Genomic DNA, 7,885 nt, shown 5'->3' with positions numbered 1-7,885 from the left:
CTAGGTTTTTATCTTCTTTTCAGCACATGAGGACAATAGGATGCTGTTTCCACTCAACATAATGCTTGCCTGGGGAACTGGATAAACATTTGATCCCACTGTCATGCTCAATGAAAATCAAAAGGCGATTCTAGATTTTGGCTCCTTCTTAAGAACAGAAGAACGGCCCTGCAGAACCAGGCCCAAGGCCTATCTAGTCCAGCATCCTGTTTCCCACAATGGCCCACTGGATGCCTCTGGGAAGTCCACAGGCAAGAGATGAAGACATGACCCCACTTCTGTTGTGGCTTCCCTGCAACTGGTATTTAAAGGCATCCTGCCTCTGAGCCTGGAGATGATGCATAGTCATCAAGACCGGTAGTCATTGATAGAACTGTCCACCAAGAATTTGTCTATGTCATGGGCATAACTGGAGGGGGCAGTCAGGGCACTTGCCCTAGGCGCAACTGAGGGGGAGGGTGCTACGCCAGTGCCTGCCACCCCATTGCCCACCTGCCCAGCCCGAAGGCCTCTCAGCCACTTGCCCTCCTGCTTGCCTTGCCCTCCAGCCTACAGTCGGAGCAGCCTGCAAACTTTGACACAGCTCCTTCTCTCCCCGCCTCTCAGCTGATCGGTGGGTGGGCGGGGCTTCCAGAGAGGCCTCCCTGTAGGCCTTCCTGAAGCCTGAACTCTAGTGCTGGCTGCTCTTACCCACCACAGTTCTCTCTGCCCAGCACAGACCGGCCTTTGCCTGCTTAATGGAGGTATGATGTGAATTCCTTTTTGTGGTCCCCCCCCCCCGACATATAGGGATCTGCTTGCTATAGGGCTTTGATTGGGTGGGGGGAGACTGAGAAGTCTGATATTTAACTTTAAACAGATTGGAAAATTTGATGCCTTTTTAAAAAAAACTGTCTAAAAAGGCCTATAAGTGGCTTGTTTCATGGCAGAAAATTACAAAAACTTCTGGAACAAACAATATTTTATTTATTTATTCATTCATTCATTCATTCATTCATTCATTTATAAATGCACTTATGTTCAAGTTGTTCTGCAACCCAGAAGGTCTGAGTGAGAACTGTGAAGCACGTGTTGTGCATTTTATTTTTATTTCTTTAGAAATGCATTATATGTCCAAGCTGGTTGGACATGTCCAAAAACCTCACTCACACTATTTACACTGTATGTCATCAGGCAGTCTGATTCTGTAATGATATGAAATGTTAAGGAGGCCCTGCACATGCTGATTTGCCCCCCAGCCCCGCACCCCGCTAGGGATGACCCTGCTTCTGAGCACCTGCAGAGTGGTTTTTATCTCAGTAGAGTGGGAGACCACAACCAGCCCTACTTCCACATTGGGGAGCAGGGAGAATGACTTTTAGGACAGACTGGGGCATAGCTTCAGGAGCTCCTTGAGTCCCAGCATGTCTCATCTATCTTAAAATTTTACCAAGAAGAGGTAGATTCCTCATTCTCTTCCCCTCCCCCTTTTCTCCTGAGGAATGGTACTAATTCCTGCTCTTTTCTCTATTTCTCTGCACCTATCTTTCTTGCTTCAGTGGGACTTACTGGTCTCCTATAGGAAGCAAAATATGCTGGGAGCACAAATTAGTTTGGTTTGGTTTACATCCCTGTGCATGTGCAATCCTACATGCACTTACCAGGGAAGGATCTCAGACAGTTTAAGCAGACATGCTTTTCTTGCCCGTAAGTCCTTTAGGTTTCAGTGAAATGTACTTCCAGTTAAATGTGGTCAGATAGGCTACCTGAGGCTGCAATTCTCCTCACACTTACCTGGGACTTTTACACACAGCAGGCTTTACTGCAAGTTTACTGGAAAGCTTTACTGCGAAACTGAAGTTGTCCCAAGGAACCAATGCATAATAGTGGATTTTTATTTATTTTTTTACTCTGGATATAAATCAGGCTACACTCTTAACGAGCTGTGAAAAACCTGAATTGCATGTTAACTGCTCCCCAATAATTTGCAGGGACTTTAGGGTAAATCTGGCCAACATGTGAATGCAACACCTCCATTCCAGAGGAGATGTGTGTGAAGAATAAAACTTTACTGAATTTGTTCAGAATTCTGAGGAAACATACATAGGTTCACACTGCATGGTTGAAAGTATCCTTTGCTATTCTGCAGCGAGGGGGCTATTTTAATAATATTTATTTATTTATTTATTTATTAGATTTATATACCGCCCTTCCAAAATGGCTCAGGGCGGTTCACAACATGATAAAAACAATTAAAACAAATTAACAATTAAAATCAAACAATTAAAACACAATAAAACCAATAAAACAACTAAAAGCCCTGAAAATCAGGGCAACAGTTTAAAACAGTTTAAAACAATTAATCATTTAAAACTCTGGAAGGCGATGCCAAATAAGTACATTTTAAGGGCTCTCTTGAAGGACAGCAATGATCTCAAATTATGAATTGCTGCCAGGAGTGCATTCCATAGCTCAGGAAGAGATACAGAGAAGGCCCGCCTTTGCGTCGCCACCAGACGAACTGGTGGCAACTGGAGACGGACCTCCTCAGATGACCTTAACGTGCGGTGGGGATCATGTAAAAGAAGGCACTCTCTTAGATAACTCGGACCTAAGCCGTTCAGGGCTTTAAAGGTAATAACCAGCACTTTGTACTTTGCCCAGAAACATGTCAGCAGCCAGTGTAGCTGTTTCAAAACAGGCATAATATGGTCTCTCCGGGTTGCCCCAGAGACCAATCTGGCTGCCGCATTCTGAACTAGCTGAAATTTCCGGACTACGTACAAAGGCAGCCCCACGTAGAGCGCATTGCAGTAGTCAAGCCGGGAGGTTACCAGCTAATGCACCACTGTTTTGAGGTCATCCTCTCCGAGGAATGGACACAGCTGTCGAATCAGCCAAAGCTGATAGAAAGCACTCCTGGCCATGGCCTCCACCTGAGATACCACGGTGAGCCCTGGGTCCAGGAGTACTCCCAAGCTGCGCACCTGCTCCTTCTGGGGGAGTGTAACCCTATCCAGCACAGGGAGATCTAACTCATCCCTCAGTTTCTGAGCCCCCACAATGAGCACCTCTGTCTTGCTTGGATTCAGCTTCAATTTGTTCTCCCTCATCCAGCCCATTACTGCCTGTAGGCAGGCATTTAGAGAATGAATGCCATTTCCTGAAGATGAAAATGAGAAGTAGATTTGGGTGTCATCAGCATACTGATAGCACTCAGCACCAAATCTCCTGATGACCTCACCCAGCGGTTTCATGTAGATGTTAAAAAGCATTGATGACAGAATGGAGCCCTGAGGGACTCCATATAACAGCTCCCATTTTGAAGAGCAACTGTCACCAAGCTCCACCATCTGGAATCTACCCGAGAGATAGGAGTGGAACCACTGCAAAGCAGTGCCCCCTATCCCCAGCTCCCCCAGGTGATCCAGAAGGATACCATGGTCGATGGTATTGAATGCTGCCGAGAGATCCAGAAGAACCAGCAGAGTCACACTGTCGATTCCCCAGTAAAGGTCATCCATCAGGCCGACCAAGGCTGTCTCAAACCCATAGCCAGCCCTAAAGCCAGTTTGAAATGGATCTAGATAATCAGTTTCCTCCAAGACTGCCTGGAGCTGGTCGGCCACCACGCTTTCAGTTTAGTGTTTCTAGTGTGTTCTAGGCATTAAAAGTAGCACAAATATATAGTACTCAATGTGTATCACTATATATTGTGAAATGTGAGTGTGTGTATTCAGTGAAATGTATTTCCAGGCAGCATACTTATTTTGAAATATCAGGCTTAAATCCTTTGGTGCCTGGGGTGTGTGGAGGCCCTGGACTTTGAGGGGCTAGGAGTCCATTTTAAAATCTTGTCTCTGGGCCCATTCCAACCTTGCTATGCCCCTGGCGGAATAGATACATATGTATTTATCACTACACATGGGTTCCTGCACAACACCTGCACAGAAGAAACTTCCATGTAGAAAATGTGTTGCTTGTAAATTGACCCTGAATTTTCCATCCATGACTGGAATATCTGAGTTAGAGTCAATAATAAAAGAACAGCACACTGCTTGTGACAGGAAGGGGCCTATTACAATGATTTCTCAGTCTTGCAGGGGCTGGTTTTGGCCCTGGCAGAACTTGGCTGTCTGCTCCTGTTGCATATTCCTCTGTCTAGTGTTGCAAACTAAAGTATCCTCCTCCCTCCTGGTGTCAAAGTAAGCACTAGTGTGGTGAATGCACATATACCCATCATGAGTCAACAGTCATCACAACACAAAGGCTAGCAGGAATCATTCACTGGTTTATAGGCTTCCCCCACCACCTTCTTCTTCCCCTATTTTGCTAGTGGCTATCTGGGCAGGTGATCCTCTAGGACAGGGTTTCTCAACGTGTGGGTCCCCAGATGTTACTGGACTTCAATTCCCATAATCCCCGGCCCCAGTGGCCTTTGGTTGGGAATTATGGGAGTTGAAGTCCAATTACATCTGGGGACCCACACGTTGAGAATCCCTGCTCTAGGACAAAGTCATGTTGTTGTTTTTTCTTGTTTTTTAAAAGCATGAGATGAGACAGAAAATGACACTTGGAATCCTCACATAACTCCTGACTGTTGTTCTAAGTCTTTAACAGAGATGGCTCATGTTTTCAAGTTTTGATCAACAACCATGTCTAGATAGTACAGTGTTCTAGTCTAGATGGTACATTACGCGGGATGTCCCACATTTGGGGTGGGGAGAAGTGGTTGTCCCGGGACACTCTTTGCCCCACATTTTGGTGTCTGGAGTGGAAGGTAGGCAGCAGCAGCCAGCATGAGCTCCATGGAGTTCTTTCCCTGCTGGGTTGCAGGCTTCTGCTCCTGTTGAGCTGCTCTGCGCCTCCCGTCCCTTTTTTCTAGCAGTCGGATGGGCAGGGCTAGCACTGGAGCCTCATTTGGAGGCAGGCAGGGCCAAGGAAGGGAGCTTTTCACCCTATTTCCCTCCCCTCCTCCTACAGTTACATTACAGTCATAGACATAAATGAGTGGCCAGCCAGCAGCCATAGAGGTGAATGCTCATTTCTCCTCTCCTCCTCGCCAGGCTTTAGCAGCAGCACACCGCCCGCCCCAGCCAGCTTGCCCATGTGCAACAGCTTCTCGTTTTCCCACCCTCCCCAATCAGCTCCAATGGGAGCATCTGCCCAGTGGTGCAGAGCCTCTGGGGACAGGAACATAGAAAGCTGCCTCATACCAAATCAGACCACTGGTCCATCTACAGGTAACTTGTCTTACACAGACCACCAGCAGCAAATGCCAGCCCTATCTGGAGATTGCCAGGGAGGGAACGTGGAACCTTCTGCATGCAATCAGGCAGCTGCTCTTCCCAGAGTGGCCCCATCACCTAAGGGGAATATCTTACAGTGCTCATGTCTCCCATTTAAATGCAAACCAGGGCAGACCCTGCTTAGCAAAAGGAACAATTCATGCTTGTGACCACAAGACCATCTCTCTTCCCATTCGTCACTGTCATTGGTGCTGAGGATGTTTACAAGTTGGCCTGGCCAGCTAGGCCTTCTTATAGGCACTGGGCCCCAGTCAGTAACTGACCAACTGAGAGCCCTGACACCATCCTTGGGGTTGTCTTTTAACAAAAGGCGGTATATAAATGCAACAATAAATAAAATAAATAAATAAATCCCAGGTAACCATAAGTCAAAAGAAGGTGGCATAATTCATTCAAGACAAGCAAGGGCAATATCATCTACAACTCTCTGGAGTTACAAGGCATAAGTGCCAGTGATGTTTCTTGCCCACTGAAGTAATTCTCTTTCCTATAAGAATTGATAGTAACACTGCTTGGGTGTGTAAGTGGGGATTAATATGCCTCATAGACACATTTCAAATTACTCTTGTCACAAACACACATTCAGTAGAACTGAATGGATGGGCAGAGGCAGAAGATTGAAAAATGTTGCCTTCCAGTCAAATGACAACAGCTTTCCCCCGCAATCCGTCAACACTTTATTGTTTGACCCAGCGTGTCATAACAATGTCATTAGCATAATGAATGGATCATACAAAACATTTTGTTAAAAGCAGCATGAAAACATAATCAAATCAAACCAAACATTTCTAAAAGGGAAATATGGTAACAAAAACCTCAAGAGTAAGATCATTGATAGTCCAAGGTATTTGTTTCCATCCCCCCCCCTTCTAGACTGTGCTGCTACTGAACATTCTCTACTCCCACGTATTGCTTAAATCACAAATAAGAGTTTCAGCTTCAACTGATCACTTTCGTTCTGAATATGTATCAACAAGGCATTCAAATCGTTCTCCCATAGATCATCATACATTGCACAGTGGAACAAATCATGCCCCAAGCTTTCAACACTGTGGGCGCAACATGTAAAGGGCCTCTACTAGGAGAATGGAATTACTGGTGTGATCCTTGACATGTCCAAACAAGCATTCTCCTCCTTTCGATGACCTGCATCTTGGCGTCATGCTCTTCCTGCCCTGAGGCCCTGTGTGTTACTGCCCCTTTTGGCAGACTGTTACATTGCAGCAGACTCCTAGGTTTCTAGAGCCCTGGGCATTAGCCCTACACTATGGGATCAAAGCTGGGTACCAGGTTACATAAGAGAGAGCCTTGTCCCCGACTTGGACCTTAAGATATTCTTCGGAGGCCCTGCTCCGAGTGCCCCTTCCAAATGAGCTGAGGCAGGTGGCTACTAGGGAGAGGGCCTTTTTAGTGATGGCACCCCATCTATGGAATAGTCTCCCCAGTGAGGCTCTCCCGCCATTATCATTTTGTTCTTTTAGACACCAAGTGAAGACCTTTTTGTTAACTCAGGCTTTTTAATGTTGATTTTAAAAAGAGGTTTAAAATATTTTATATTGTATTTTCTATTTTCTATTGTAATTGGTTTGTTTTGTGTTATGAGTTTTAATTGGATGTTTTTATTATGTTGTTGTGAGCCATCCAGAGAACAATTTGTAATGGGGCAGCTAACAAATAAAGTTTGTTTATCATCATCACCACCACCACCCACTGGTCTTTCCCAGTAGCAGGAAAGACCAATGGCCTTGCCTCTTGTGCTAGTCTTCCTGGCCTTGCCTCTTGTGCTGGTCCTTCTCTTGACAGTCTGCTTGGTGTGATCCTTGGCTTGTTCTTGACTCCTGGCTCATGTTCTTGACTGCTACTCAGTTTGACCTTTGGCTTCTACCCAACCTCCGGGCTCCTGACTACTACTCAGTTTGACCTCCAGCGTATTCCTGGCTTAACCTCCTTGCCTCAGATTGGCTCTTCAACAGACCCTCTGGCATCTCTCTGATTGGCTCAGTAGCACCCCAGATTCATGCCTCCTAGAGACTGCTGCTCATGGCTCAGCAATTGACATGGAAATGGAGCTCACAAATAGAACCCCACAGACTAAACTTTCACATCGTGCTACATAACCAGAAATATATTTTTATTCAATGGAATTGGTTCCATCTATATATATAATTCTCCTGCGTGTGCCTTGGAATGTGCGTCCCAGAGTCCAGCTGATTGGCTGGGCAGCGGATGGGCCTGATTGGCTGAGGCGCACCCAGGAGGATTGGTCGCCACGGCAGCAGCAGGCCTGGCCCCAGAGGCAGCGGCAGGCCCAGGTGCAGAGGCAAGGCCTGGGGGGGGGGGAGAAAGTGGTTGGGGGGAGAAGTGGCGGTGGGGAGGAGAGGCGACTGGGCCTGGAAGTGGAGACTGGGGCAGAAGGTGGGGGGAGAGGTAACTGCCGGCCCCAAAGAGCGCACAGATGCTCTGTGCGGGGTCGGCTAGTTCTACTATAAAAGAGATCACAATGGGATTTAGAGAAAGATGTTCTCTTATGTTCTTGACCAAGTCAGGACAACAGTCTGTTTAGGCACACCTCACCCCTTCACCAGTCTTGCCTCTAG

The 7,885-nt window shown here is 46.6% G+C and overlaps 1 long non-coding RNA gene across 1 annotated transcript in view; it reads left to right on the top strand.

The window, feature by feature from the left end:
• Positions 1-683: 683 nt before the first annotated feature.
• LOC128349265 (uncharacterized) overlaps positions 684-7,885 on the top strand; it is a 34,042-nt gene continuing 26,840 nt past the window's right edge. The window contains exon 1 of the long non-coding RNA XR_008318679.1: positions 684-743. This is a non-coding gene — a long non-coding RNA (uncharacterized LOC128349265). The remainder of the gene's footprint in view (positions 744-7,885) is intronic.

Source organism: Hemicordylus capensis, chromosome 3 (assembly GCF_027244095.1).
Source record: "Hemicordylus capensis ecotype Gifberg chromosome 3, rHemCap1.1.pri, whole genome shotgun sequence".
Taxonomy (NCBI): Eukaryota; Metazoa; Chordata; class Lepidosauria; order Squamata; family Cordylidae; genus Hemicordylus; species Hemicordylus capensis.
The sequence above is the reverse complement of the archived record's forward strand: the minus strand, read 5'-3'. Positions and strand labels throughout refer to the sequence as shown.